The sequence below is a fragment of the Seriola aureovittata genome, chromosome 3 (genome assembly GCF_021018895.1).
Source record: "Seriola aureovittata isolate HTS-2021-v1 ecotype China chromosome 3, ASM2101889v1, whole genome shotgun sequence".
NCBI lineage: Eukaryota > Metazoa > Chordata > Actinopteri > Carangiformes > Carangidae > Seriola > Seriola aureovittata.
This window is the reverse complement of record NC_079366.1, coordinates 22,260,969-22,275,224: the sequence shown is the minus strand read 5'-3', so window position 1 is coordinate 22,275,224 and position 14,256 is coordinate 22,260,969. Positions and strand designations below refer to the sequence as shown.

Genomic DNA, 14,256 nt, shown 5'->3' with positions numbered 1-14,256 from the left:
GCTGAACAACATTATTATTTGTATTCAACTAAACATATTATATGTAATTTACTTGAAAGCATTTGCAGCTCTCTTGAAAGTGGTACAGCAGAAGCGTCCCGTTTTGTAGGAGTGCATTATCAAATATTGTGGAAGGCCTAAATATTAAATAAAGCATTAGCAAAAGTATATAAACTGTATCGTAAGTTGTTTGTTATAGGTTTTAATCATTTTTATTGGTATCATTGGTACTGGTATCATTATTATAATATTTTTTATTCGATTTTGTTGAATTTAAACTAGAATGTACCCTATCTCCTGATCCGGTGGTGTGATAAATGTACCCATCTTTATTTGTAAATAGTTTCAGGCAAGGGTCAGATACAGACTCATTAGTCTATAAAGCAGTGGTAGGCAAACAGCGGCCAGTGGGCCAAATCTGGCTCTTCAACAAAAATATTTGGCTCCCTGACAGCAGCTGAAGTCTTCCCTTTCATAGTTTAGCATTAAAATGTTTACATTTATTTTCAGATCTACTTGAGATAATAAATACAAGGCCCATGTAAATTGTAAAAAAAGTAATGTAAAAAAGTCTAACAAGCTTATGAGATAAATAACATGGGTTAATAATTTAGCCTATTTTACCATAACAGATTTCAACAACAGTATTTTCATTCAACCAACATGAAGAAGGTCTGTTGGTTATTAATGTAAAACCTACTAATTACTTGTCTCACTGGGCAACAATGTTCATGGTTGTAAGTCAAGTTTTGATAAATGAGGATTCACATACGCAACTATACCTGTCAGCCTTTAATTAATTAAAAAAATAAAAAAGACAGAACCTACTGAAAGGATACAATAGTGTTACATGAAAAATTATGAAAAAACGGGTCTATGGTTGAACCTTATTGCTGATGTTTGCCATAAAGTGTCATAAATATTAGTTTATATCCAAATCAGTGAGCTAAAATTGTACATGTGTGGTTCAATGTGTATCATTTCAATTATATTTTCTAATTTAGATTTACTATAAAATTCGGAGCTACACTCCATGCCAGTCATAAAAGCACCTAAAACATTGAGAAGAAGAAGAAGAAGAAAAAGAGGAGGAGGAGCAGGAAGAAGAAGAAAACAAAAACTGATAATTGCAGTTAGCAGTTAAGATTGATAGCATAGCTTTTACTTTGTTAGTGGCGTACTAACTGTCAAATATGGTAGTTTGTACTAGTTAATGCTCACAATAATGCTAGTGACAAGTTAAACAGAACTTCTGTAGATATGAATTTGAGGTACTGCCTTGGAAAAGGTTGTTAAAGGTAAATGAGATTTTAAACAATATAGCAGCAAACAACTGTTTTCTATACAAAGATATAGTGGAGTAATGGCACTCTACTCAGATAAGTCTCTGGTCTGGGATCTTGTTTGGCCGCCCGTGCATGTTAGTGCATGTGAGTCCCATCTGTTAAACCACTGGCCCTTCCCTCCATTATAAACACACAGGGACCGCCCACAGGTGAGATGACACAGAGCAGTACCAGTGCACAGGTGAAAACGACCATCCAGAATTTCCCTCACTGAAGAAACCATGTTTTTGTCTAAAATCAATTTTGTCTGACAATGAAAAAGATAAGACCAGAGCACTGTTGGACTGGCCATGGGGAGTACCAGCTCCCAAATCCCCGTCTGCTGGTGGCCTGTCAAGACATCCAAAAAGTTTTTTAAAGTTTTTAGTGCGACTAGGCCCTGCGGTCAAGTCCAAGCCTGAAGTTCATCCCCAGTCCAAGTACATTGGTCTGGCTTTACCGAGATGGAGAACCCTAGGAGCTGCTAGAGGACTTTAGCTTGACTTGGAACTGGCTTTTCTTCTCTTCAATGTGTAAGTAACTTGATGGCAAAATAAGGTTACAGTGTTTTCTGTCTGTTTTCGTTAGTGACCGGCTAAGTAGACATGATAACGTTAGCTAACTTGCTGATACCCATATTATGAATGTTTGGCAAACGTCGCTATCGCTAGCTGGCTTAAGGCTAGCATAACTGTGGAGCACACCAAGGCAATGCTTGCGCGGGCTAACGGTTGTAGCTAGATTGTTTATTGTTGGGTGTACACAGGGTAACTCTATTCAGTCGTACTTCTTGTTGTGTGTTTAGTGGCTGCTTTCACTGGGCTTCGTGACACCTAGCTGCCGCAGGGTGGGACATGGTAACGAAGCATTTGTTTTGGTCTCAGATGCTGATGGTGTAGTGCATGACCTAGTGGCAGTGACGATCGTTGACAGACTCTTCTTCGGTCTTATTGGTATACTGTTACCTAATGGCAGTGGTGGGATGTGACTAAGTTAGCTGAGCTACTTACAAGATACTTTTACGTTGGTATGTTGACTTTATGGAGTTTTATCTGCATTCATGTTATTCATCTACTCCAGTACATTTCAGAGGGAAATATTGTGCTTCTTACTCCACTTTATTTTTTGACAGCAGTAGTTACTAACTACTAGTTATTAGTTTTCAGATCAATTTCTATACCTTTCCTGTTCAGTGATTACTGTCTACCACGAACTATCCCCTAATCTGGTGATTTTGAATCAGACTTTTTCTGATTAAGTGGATTAAGTGTTTCTTTATGGGTTGATACAATTCTATTATTTCTTAAACTAAACTATTAGAAAATTTTAAAATGCACAGTTACAAATCTGGTACAGGCTGGTTTTGTCAGCTCATGAAAAACGAATAGAGATATGTGGTTCTCACAGAACAGTGATCCTGCAAACATACCATGATCTTTCTAGTCAAAATTAGTGAAACCTTAAACAACTACAGCAGTAAAATATAACATACACATTAATGCACCAGTAATATTGATCCAAAAATATAATATATAATAGTATAACATTGACAGGGACCACTTTTTTGCATAATTAGTACTTTTTACTTTATTCAAATTTTGATGATTGCATACTTCTACCTAACTAAAGTTTTGAAGGTGTATTTTCACAGTCTGTATTGCTAGTTTTACTTAACTAAAGCATCTGAGTACTTTTTCCACAACTGTGGAATGCTGTGTTTTCAAGTAGTTATATAAACATTTATCCAAATTCCAATTCTTTTCAGTAAACATGTTGTAAATTGTTGCATATTATAAATTAAAATGTCCATGGAGATGCAGAAGGTGCCATTGTTTTTGTTAATCCTGTTAAAGGTTGGGAACGCACAGAGTTCACAAGGCTTTTGCAGTGATATTGTTGTTTTGTGGGATGAACCTGTACTCAATGGAAATTATATCAAAGTGTTTATGGGTATATTTAAATTTCTTATTCATGTTTACTCTGGATTGCTCTCCAGATTGCTTTTTTAAAAGCATGTAAGTGATTAAGTAGGGGCAGTGTTGATGTTGCATTCAATCCCTTACTACTGTATCTCTAGCTCGTTAGAGTTAAGGTGAGACAGCTGGTCAGTGGATGGAAATTTGCTTCACTTGGTAACTGATTCCTGAAAAGACAGTGACTTAGCCTTGGTTGTTTATGGACCCGGTGCATTGTTTCTGCCTTTCAAAATGGTGTATGGCACTAAATAGTGATGTCACTGAAGGACTTCAAGGATGATTTTACTGACTAAGGACATGCGTGTTGCATGTTCATTACACAGAAGACCAAGAAGCTCTCCTTGGACCCCGGGAGGACTGGATGTCTTCTGCCATTTGTCGCCAGCTTTCCATCGCTCAAGTGGCTCACATCTCTTCACTGTGATCTTCCATCAGCTTGTGAGTACTAACACTGTGCATGTGAAATTCTGTTTGGTAGTTTGCAGTGGTTTGCCATCAAGTTGGCATTTGTCTCAGCCCTCCATGCTCCCAAGCAACAACAATGGCTTACAAAAGGTCTTTTTCACAGCAGACATTTTGACATGTCATAGAAGGAAAGGAACAGGTGTAAACAATACAGTTTTTTGTGGGTTGAATTCCAATTAGCTGCCTCAGTTTCAGGGTCCAGGTATTGTACACCGTCATGTTTTACTGCAGCACTTGAATGGAGCCGAGCCATTGTTAATGTTGTTAGTAACACCTCTTCTTTTTCCAAGTCCAAATGTCTGCTGTGAAAAAGACCTCTTATTTGTACTGATGAACCCACAGAGTTGGACTATCATGGATTATGCAGGTGGTCCCCTCAGGTTTATGGGGGGGGGGGGGGGGGTTTATAGTAATTATTAGCTTATTGTTTTGGTTTTGCAACCAGCAACATAGTGCTTGTCTTACTCTTACCACTTTCGTCTGTGTTGTTTTTAGCTAAAAAATTAAGATAAACCAACTGTACTCTGCCTAACCAGCACCAAAAATCAGACAGACAAAGTTAGAGACTAGCTGGTGAACAAACTGAAATGTTTATCAGAGCCAGATCATTCGCTTAGGAGTTGTTTGAGACCAAAACTGAGCTAAAAGGAGAGTGATTATGAAACTTAAATGGACAAAAACGCATCTCCAAATGAATGTTACTCTGTATCTGCTGTTCAATGTGTAAGCAGGCAAAGGAGTTTCTAGTTTGTTTATTGAGTTTCTAACTTGTTTCCGCTGCCCCCAAGTAGTCAACATTCAGTTACTGAAGGTTTAACTAGTAACAGTTAAATACAGCAGGGCTCTATCCCTCACACATTGCTGTGGTGTGTGAATACTCACAAGCTCCCAGGCAAGTTCTGCTCTGGTACAGCAAATCTTATATACTGTATTTATCTTAGATATATCTTACTACTGTTGAGTGTAATCAAAGACAAAAAGGTTAACAAGAAGCAGCTGGCAAAGCCTCAGTGAGGAACGCACACAAGGTTCTCCCTGGCAGGTATCAATAATGGTTTAAGAGTGAGAAAGTATCTAACATAAGAACAAAAGATTCTAACGATGTTTGCTCCACTATACCTTTGCTAACATGGCCTGAGTATGGGGAAAGGTCAGAGAGGTGGCATTATATTTTTATGATGATCATTTATTTATTTTGTCAAGTAAGTCCAATCAGAATGCCTGGGAGCTACCCAGATAGCAAACAGGGATAATTAGCATCACTGGGAGAGGTGGTCTCTCCTTGTACTCTGGCCTCCACTTGCTTTTATCTGTAGAAGAGGTGAGGTGGTGGAGAAGCTAAATATTGATGCAGCTGCCCATACTCAGTAAAACTCAAACAACACTGTGCAGCTTTGTGAGGGGCTTTGTTTCAATGCTGGACTCTCTTCTCACATACACTAAGGATGACAAACTGCAATCATTTGTACTTCTTTTTGTCTCTCTTGCCATTAAATGCTTAACTTGTAATTACGCTCAACCTCAAATCTATTAATATCAGACATAATAGGTTGTTTATCTTTTGCTTTCAGACCTGTAGTTTGGTTCCCTTGGTCCAGTGCTCTAAATACCCACAGGGGAAAATCAAGCTGAAGTTCATTCTGTTGACTGACATGAAGTGATGTGGTACATCACTGTCGCATCACTTCCAAGGTTTTGATTTTCAGAAGAGGCTGCCACTTGACCTCCTCTGTTTAGAAATAATGAAGAACCGCTAGGTAGAGAGGTTGGAAGCAATGTGTGTTGTGCCACAAAAATGGGTTAATTTATAGCTGCCAAACTCTGGTTGCTACATAAATTACATAGTTTAAGGTGTTTGTTTTTTAGATTGAGAAGATTGTAGCTATATTAACAAAAAGTCAGGATGAGCCATCCACTAAGATGACAATCCCATTTCTGCTCCTCTGTAGGTGTGTTTACATGAGCTAATTAGTTTTTATGCTCTGACTTTTTATCCTCATTTTAAAACAAGAATATGTATCTGCTCAGGTTTACACCAGGGATTTTTGCAGACATCCCTTGTGTGTTGAAACTCACCACCTCTGGAATTGTGTTTTAACTGGATGTACTAATAAGAAAAAATCACTGGGGATGTAGAATTATCTGTACAAATAATCCACCCCCAAGACTCTTGTTACAGCACATAAGCTGCTTTGTAAAAGCGCGTGGTACATTAGTTTGCAGTGGAATTCTAAGAATTTAATCAGTATTTATTGCTAAGCAAGCCAGGTTGAAAACCATTGTTTTGTTGACCTCTTGTGGTTTAAAGTTTCACATCCGTTTCACCTGACTTCACCGAACAAGAGTGTTTCATTGTAGTCACAAGCACTGCACCTGTAACCACACCTAACATCGATGTCATGTGTACAGATCACACTTTAGTACACTTCAGCACACATTATTCATATGGTGTTGCATTAGTCTTTAAAGCCTTGAAAGTGTATATTAACACATCTTCCACAAACTACAGCCTCCGAAATGATCACACAGTTGAAGCAACACCTCTAAGATAGTTTCAACGAAAACTGAACAGAAAATAACCTTCATAACAGAGAGATTTATTGCAGGACTGTTGTATCAGACTGCATTAGCTGCGTTGCAGCCTTCACCAGGGTGAAGAAACAGGGCTGCACCATGTAGCCTTTTATTGACCTGTTTTCATGACAGTTAGGTGACTCTGAGTTAAGACTGGTTCTCTAAATTGTTGTAACTTCCTAAATTGTTATCCTCTGTTGCTCTGTGTACTGTGATACAGAGAAAAAAGTCTAATGATTGACAACATTAGGTTTGAATCAGGAGGAAGTTTGTAAATTATGCTTGGATATGCTGTAGTGCAGTATTACATTTAACTGAATGGCTCCTTAGCATTGCAGCTACATCATGCAGAGGCCTGATGTGCTCTATGAGAAGTGCCCATTTTAATGTATGTCCTTTCTTATTGTGCTGCTATATTCTCATAGATGCTAATACCTATTAAGCCCTCAGGGCATTTCTAAAGGCACCCAGATGAGCAATATTGATTAGAGATTGTCTGCTGAGTACTAGAGGTCAGTCTGAATTTCTGATGTCTATTTACCTCTATTTGGATTATAACTGCTTGTAACTGAAAAGACCGAAACAAAAGGGACAGCAAATGTAAGTGGACAAAACTGCGCAACTGTTTCATCCCCCAAACAATGACTGATGGTTGTCCAAATTAGAACAACTGGCAAGTGAAATTCAGTCCTTCATTCTGTCTACTGGGGAATTGTATTGTCCTGTTTTTGTGCTTTACTTTTGCTCAAGACATTCTGTGTATACCTTGGGGTATGCTGAATAATTAATGGTGCCCTAATGACAACTGTAGTCCCAGATATAAGAATGACCTTAAAAACATTGATCTTTTTTGATGTTGCATAGCACTTTGAACTATATATCTGTTTACCCTGTTGACCCTCGCAGACTGATCTAGAGCCAGCATTTGAGTTGAAAATCCAAACTGGTGACAGTGTGTCACAGTTAAGGTTTTTTCTTTAACTCCTAGTAGTTACAGCTCCACTAATTGCTCCATTTTTGTAGAAAATTGCAGCATGTAATGTGAAAAGTGTTGCTAGTAGTGATTAACCAACTCTTCATGTCTATAGTTTGGAACTTTTGAACACAAAAAAACAGAAACCACAATTTATAGGGATAGGGTAACAATCATTTTTCATGTCACTGAGGTCTTTGGCTTTTTCCCATGCTGCTGCCAGAGACAGTTCGACACATCAGACAGATGTGCGCAACGGTGGTTCAAAAAGTGAATACAGGAACTTTCATTTACCGGCTTCAGCCTCTGTTGTGATGTGATATCAGTAAGTAGTAGTCAGTAGTAACATATTGACATGAAAACGCAGGAGAACTTGCAGATGTTTCATGGTGACGTTCAAAGTTTAATAAAAACTAATAAGAAATTAGACATAAAATAATAGATATCGTGATTATACTAATTGTCAAACAACAGGAGTATCTAAAGACAATAGCAAAACACTTTAGACCTGACACTTTGTCTTATGTAGGTAAAGTGATGCAGTACCGCATGCCGGACAACAGCTCTGCCGTGAATATATAGCATACATACAGTGTCTGTGAAAGGTTGGAATGAAGCTACAGGGAGATGTCTGTTGTGCTGCCTGGCTCTAAGTGGAGGTGACAGCATTCAAACATGGTGACCTTGTGAAGGGGGGCAGTGACAGCTTCCCTGTGACTGAAAGAACATTTCTGGAGGCACCCTGCAAGGCTTTTTGGTTTGCGAGGGCCGATCATCAAGGGAGCCTGCATGGCGGCAGTAAGAGCGACTTTTTTATTCTTCTAGTTTTTTACCTGCTGCCAGCGGCGCCACATCAACAAACTCACTTCAAATATACAACCCTACAACTTGCTTTGACTGGCCAGACTTTGATTGGCTTCGGGTGAATACAGGCTTGTGAAGGAAGTGTATATTGATATGATAAAACATATTTAATCCTGAAAGTGTACAGTGTATTGATTTTGGAAAGTTGTACTACATAAAAGTAACATAAGACATGTTAAAAGAAATATGAAAGCTTGCAGATGAGGAGGTACTTTAAGTTTGAGTGCTTTTATTCATCCTTGGATCAGTGATTATTCACAAGATTATACATGGTCGATACTTCAAAAATGACTTCAAATTCATAAAATGCTAAATTTATACAGGTTGGGAAAAGCATGTAGAGGACTGTCAAGGTTTTTAAAGGTTTACTTAGCAAAAGTAATGGATGAGATATGTCAGTTTCACAGTTTATAAGCCCTCTGTGTCCCTGGAGGGGTGCCGTAGCCTCTGGCCATTCTCCCCTTACCTTAGGCATCATCTGGAAAAAAAACTGATGCTTCTAGTCATTCTGCATCCCTGCATCTGTCTAAAAATAATTGGTCAGGAACCTTCTCTCCAAAAAGGGGCCATGAAAGAGTAATAGCTTGCAGCAAAAACACGTATGTCTGACAGATCACATTTGAAACTAAAAATGTATAGACCTACACTATGTGCAGTACTAGCCTCCTACCTAGTTTAAACAAAGTTTCCTTCACTTTATCAACACCACTACAGAAATATAGGGTCTACACGGTTGAACATACTAAGCATTGCAGTGTGGCTTCGTAGCAGACAGTTCCGGTCAAATTAAGACAATGCACATTAATTAAATAAGTAGCCGTTCATCCCAAAGTAAAAAGTAGAAGTACCTTAATTGAATGTTAGAATGACACAGCATTCTGCCTATTACAGGGTTTAATGGTGGAAAATGTGTAATTATTTAAAGTAACAACAGCCTCTAATTATGTACATAACACATAATTGTTACATTTTCTTTGCAGTTTCTGTGAGGGTTGTTAAAGTAGCTGGTGGAAAAGTTGACTGCTGTAGCACTCCGTTCCTCCTTTCGACTGTGCGTCTTGACCTTTTGATGCCTCTTCAACGTATCGTGCATTTGATGGTGCAGAACCTTTCTCTGCAAAGAGACAAAGGAGAAAAAAAGAGTGAAATTTCCATTTGAATTACTAGTCAAAAAGTGTCTCACTAAATGGAAATACTCAGAAAATGGAACTTTAAAATTGACAGTTTTTGAGTAAAAATGCTCTTGTGCTTTTCAAGGGTTATGAAGGACACCATGGTCCAAATAACTGCTTTTCTCACATGGAAGCATCTTTCTTCCCACCACAGTGTTGTCCGTTATTTTTGTGAACAGCAACAATAGATATTTGATATTCTGTAACATCCTCATATGCATGGGAACATATGCACAAAAGGAAGACTGTTTTCCTCCACATTTCAAATGAAAATATATAAAAAATACATATTTATTTACTTGCAATCCAGTGTTGGAGGGGACATGAAATGCATTCAGTGGATTGGGCCTGAATCTTCACTCTGTAGTCAACCACTAATAACGGGGCATATCTACATTTGCCATTCTTTTTGGCCTTGTCTAATCTGGCAGAAGAAAGGCTCCTGTGCTCAAGTACTGGAGGGAAAACAATACCACTGGGCTTTGCTCTACCTGTAAGCTCACAGATGAGACAGAAACAGAAAAATTAAGGGTAAAAAAATCATTATTCTCTGAATGAGATGTCTTGGGTTTGATCAGAGTGTGAATCAAAGCCCAACTCTTAGACTACTTAAACATTCACTTTTAAAATTCCAACCTGATTGTACTTTTATGGAAATTTCCTGCCATCAGTGGCTGCATTCTCTCCTATCTCCAGGTCCTCTTGTATCCCTGTAGATATCTGACTCTGCCCTTCATTAGAATTCTCTTGGTAAGAAAGCAGGAGAAATGAGGAGAAGATGTAAATTCAGTCGAAAAGAAAAGGTTTAGATCTTTTCCTTTTTTGTCCAGGGAATAGACAAAAAAGAAAAATCATGGATACACCACATCATCGAGTCAAACCTGACACCAGGGCAGAAGACTTAAGAATTTCTTTAAGAATATGTTACGATGCATCACAATCACTGTCATTGTTGTATGATAGAAATTATACTGTAACTGCATAGTATTATTACGTGATGCTTCTGTTAAACAATAGAGGAATATATAGTATGATTATGTGATTATTAGAAAATTAGTGGTTACAAGTTAAATATCACAGCAACATCATGAATGGCTAAGAGGGTATGCTCCTTAAATAGCATTCGGTAGAGAAATGATTAGTATTTCAAACCAACATTTTTCAGTTATACTAAAAAAGTTTATCAGCAAATATGACCCACCCACTTACAGATGGGACTAGGTCAAGTCGGGTTTAAGTGGAACCCAAACCCTTTTCTAAGCAGACATGCTTGATATTTGCAAACTGACATTCATGCAGTTTGTGTCGCATAAAACTATGAAATTGCCTGACTGCTCTCTATCATTCATTTTTAAAGTATTTAAAGGCCTTAGTAGGTAACAAAGGAAAATAAATAAATTCAAGCTTGTTCAGTGACTGTACTGCTGTACCCTCGTGAGTATTGTGACAGCGCTCACAGCCCAGTGCACAATCAATGTAGTTAGTGTGTAAATTGGAAAAATAGACTTGAAAGGTAAACAGTTGATGCGCCCATGCAAATGTTGACAACACTCAGCATCTGTTCCATCAGGCAGACATATATCAGTCTTATGTCAGGCAGACATACGACGACAACCGAAAGTCATACAGTTAAACATGTGTGCTCTAGACGTCTTGTTAACTTTCCTTGCATTTAAATGGCAACATTAACATGTTTATGCCAGAAGTATTAAACTGATACTGCTCATAGTTTCCCTAAAGTACCTTCCTTTGCATAAGTTAGTGTAGGTTGAGGTGTTTCAATATGGTGGTGTATCTACAACTTGCTAAGTGAGAATGTGTGAGTTCATGAGTAAGTTCTAGGCAGATCTGCAAGGGGCTTTGTATTTAAAAATGCTATATTTGATTCTTTCAGTGGCCTCTGCTGTTTTCCATTCTTAGTGGCTGTAGCTATACAAACTGGATTTACATGCACAATGAGCATTTTGATTGATTGTGTAAAAACTTTTTTTTATGGATCATGCGGCAATAGATGGTATAAAGAGCTGGTTGCAGTAGAGACTGCACAACAACTGTCTGTTACTTATGTTACACTCCTGTAATGGCAAGTAAATATATTTATCTACATTGATGTCACTGTGGTTTTCATACTGTTGGTGATGTCAGAAGAGGAAGATAGCACTAGGACTCATTGGCACACATAAAAACGTTGGCCCTTATGAGGCGACGGTTGCTGTCAGCTCCACACTGATTACATGCTAAACAATTTTCACTTTGCCGATATGGCTTTAATGCTTTTGAAATCTACATAGACAAAGTGTCAGTTCACTGAATAAATAAAGATCCAATTGACAAAATGCCAAGATATAGAATAATGATCTTGACTGATCCTCTTGATTATACATAATTTCACATTCTGATCATTATACATTTATCATTATTATCATTATTTAGTTAGATTATGTAGTCCTCTAAATTTGTGTAAATAAAGCCCAAACACCAGAGAAACAATCAATTGTGAGCAGAAACATCGGTATGCGTGGGTATATCCTTATATTAATTATGTTTTTAATTCAAGTTAAACTTAACAAATAAGTTTAATTTCCTGCTTAATTAAAATGGAATCAGTGCAACCGACAATTATTTCATTCTATTGCTGTAAAACACTTTAAGCTAATCGTTATTTTCTCTACTTAGATGTACACCTAAACTAGTCATTAATTTGCTTGGACAGTTATAATTTTGAATGTCTCTCAAATTTTTATCACAGATTTCTTGTTAAAGAGGCTGAGAATCTAAATTATTATTTCTAATATTTTCAAATGGGAGGCATAGAGCCATTTTCTTAATCTATGCTTTGGATATGTGATGGCAATATAGTAGCCAAGCTATGGCCACACAGGAGCATCCTCGAATCTGAAGGGAGACACAGTCACATCTCCATTCTAGTGACGAGATTGTTAGAAATTAAAAAACCTTTCAAGTGAAAAGTTCTTTGAATGGCTGCCTGCCATGATGGACACTGAAAAAATGTAGGCCGCAATAATTCCTGACCGACCAGGGAAACGGCATCAAGGCCGATGTGAGTCACACGGCAGCCAACCAGCACTTCTCATTATTAAGAAGCCATGCACCGGCTCCCAGATGCTAATCAGTCTCCCAGAGACCTCAGCGCTGTGTGGTTAGTACAGATTTACAGCTCTTCTCAGCCCTCCACTTTTATTAAAGATGATCTTTCACACAGAAGGAAAAGGATGTTCTCCAGACAAATGTTAAATGCAATGCAAAGTTTCAGGCATGAAAGGCGAAAACTGTAGGATTATTCCACAGCTATTCCAGTGAGGATGAAAAAGGAGGAAAGAATGTGGAACAAAAACATCAAAGGCCTGTAGAAAAAGGGTTAAAAAGGGAGAAAAGCTGTGAAATATTTAGTGCAAGTTCCCAACAGGTGGTCAAGAGTGCAATGCAAGGCTATGGTTTCATTACCATGAATAATGGATGATGCTTGTACTTATGAAATTTAGTAACTTTTCTCCTAATTGAAAAAGAAAAGTAATTCATATACGATAACAAAAAAATACAGCACTAAATTAGATTGTTTCAAGATGTAATTAAGTAACAATTAGGCTGCAGGAATTAAACACAGAAACCATGTCATTGCTATAAAAACATTAAAAACTGTTTAATTCCACTGCTTGAAGCTGGTTGTGAGAAAGGAAGACATGCAGTGTTAGAAAAGTAGCTTTAAATGTTGTATAAATTGTGATTAACAGATGTTCAGTAAATTCTGGTGGCCAAAGTCTGTTACATTACACACATATGTACTGCATGTACTAGAAGACCATTTGTTTGTACATCATCCTTACACATTCTGTAACAGAGAATCAGTGGTGCTTCAGAACAAACACTGGTAGAAAAGTGTACCAGTGAGCCACACTTGATTTCTAAAATGCGATCAGTTAGAATGGTGTCTGAACACTGTTTGAAAATATTGTGTCTGATTTTGGGAACAGAATGGATAAATTATAAACTGATGAACATTAGGGACTGGGAATGTTCACTGCAAAGGGACTAGAGTGTTTCTGTGAATATAGTTGAATATTATGCTCCCTGTCATCTGCGTACATATCATTAGTTTTCCCCACCCGTTCTACACAAAACCATATTCATTCACTGATGCAACACTGCAGTGAAAACACCTACATATTACCTGTAAGGATGTATGAATGTTTTTTTAAGATGTGATTTAAGTGTTTTACATTTGTCATTGAAAATCAAAGTTATAGTAATTTGAAATCATGAACTTTTACTACATCTATAATCATTATCAGGTAATCTAAATATTATTATTGTAGCTTCATAATTTAGTCTTACACTAAAGTTTCAGTTAAAATGACTTATTTTGTGTGATCAGCAGTCAGAAAAGTATTAAATTTGCAATGATGTATGAGAGAAAGTCCTCAGCTTTAAAAGCTTATACTTACTCTTGCAGGCTTTGACTGGGTGTAGAAAAACACTGGTCACCATTTGGGATGCTGTGTTTGACTGAGGAAGTGCACTGGATTGCTTGAAAAATAATAATACTTATTAAAACATGATTGTTTTGTACTGTTTGGAGCTATTTATCTGTATGTTCAGGTAATTTGAAGTTATAATAATCAAACACTTGTCCACACTGTCTTGTGCTCCATTCTAAAATTAGCATTGCTTATGGTGAAAGCCGCAGGGTGTCTCAGTATTTGAAGCTGTCGTATTTGCTTTTACTTCTTCTTTCTCTTTCTTATCCTTTCTCATCCACTGTGCTTCACTATACATCTTAATATAGAACTAGATTGCCTTCACATAACTTCCTCCCTGGTCTCTCATCTACAGGTCATCTTGTTACCGTTTTAGTCCACCAGACAGACAGTACAGTATTTAATACTGTA

General features: G+C 37.5%; 1 long non-coding RNA gene across 1 annotated transcript; it reads left to right on the top strand.

The window, feature by feature from the left end:
• Positions 1-1,533: 1,533 nt before the first annotated feature.
• On the top strand, positions 1,534-13,904 carry LOC130164942 (uncharacterized). The gene is made up of 3 exons (XR_008826673.1): positions 1,534-1,858; positions 3,625-3,739; positions 13,821-13,904. It is a non-coding gene; the product is annotated as an uncharacterized LOC130164942 (long non-coding RNA).
• Positions 13,905-14,256: the final 352 nt, after the last annotated feature.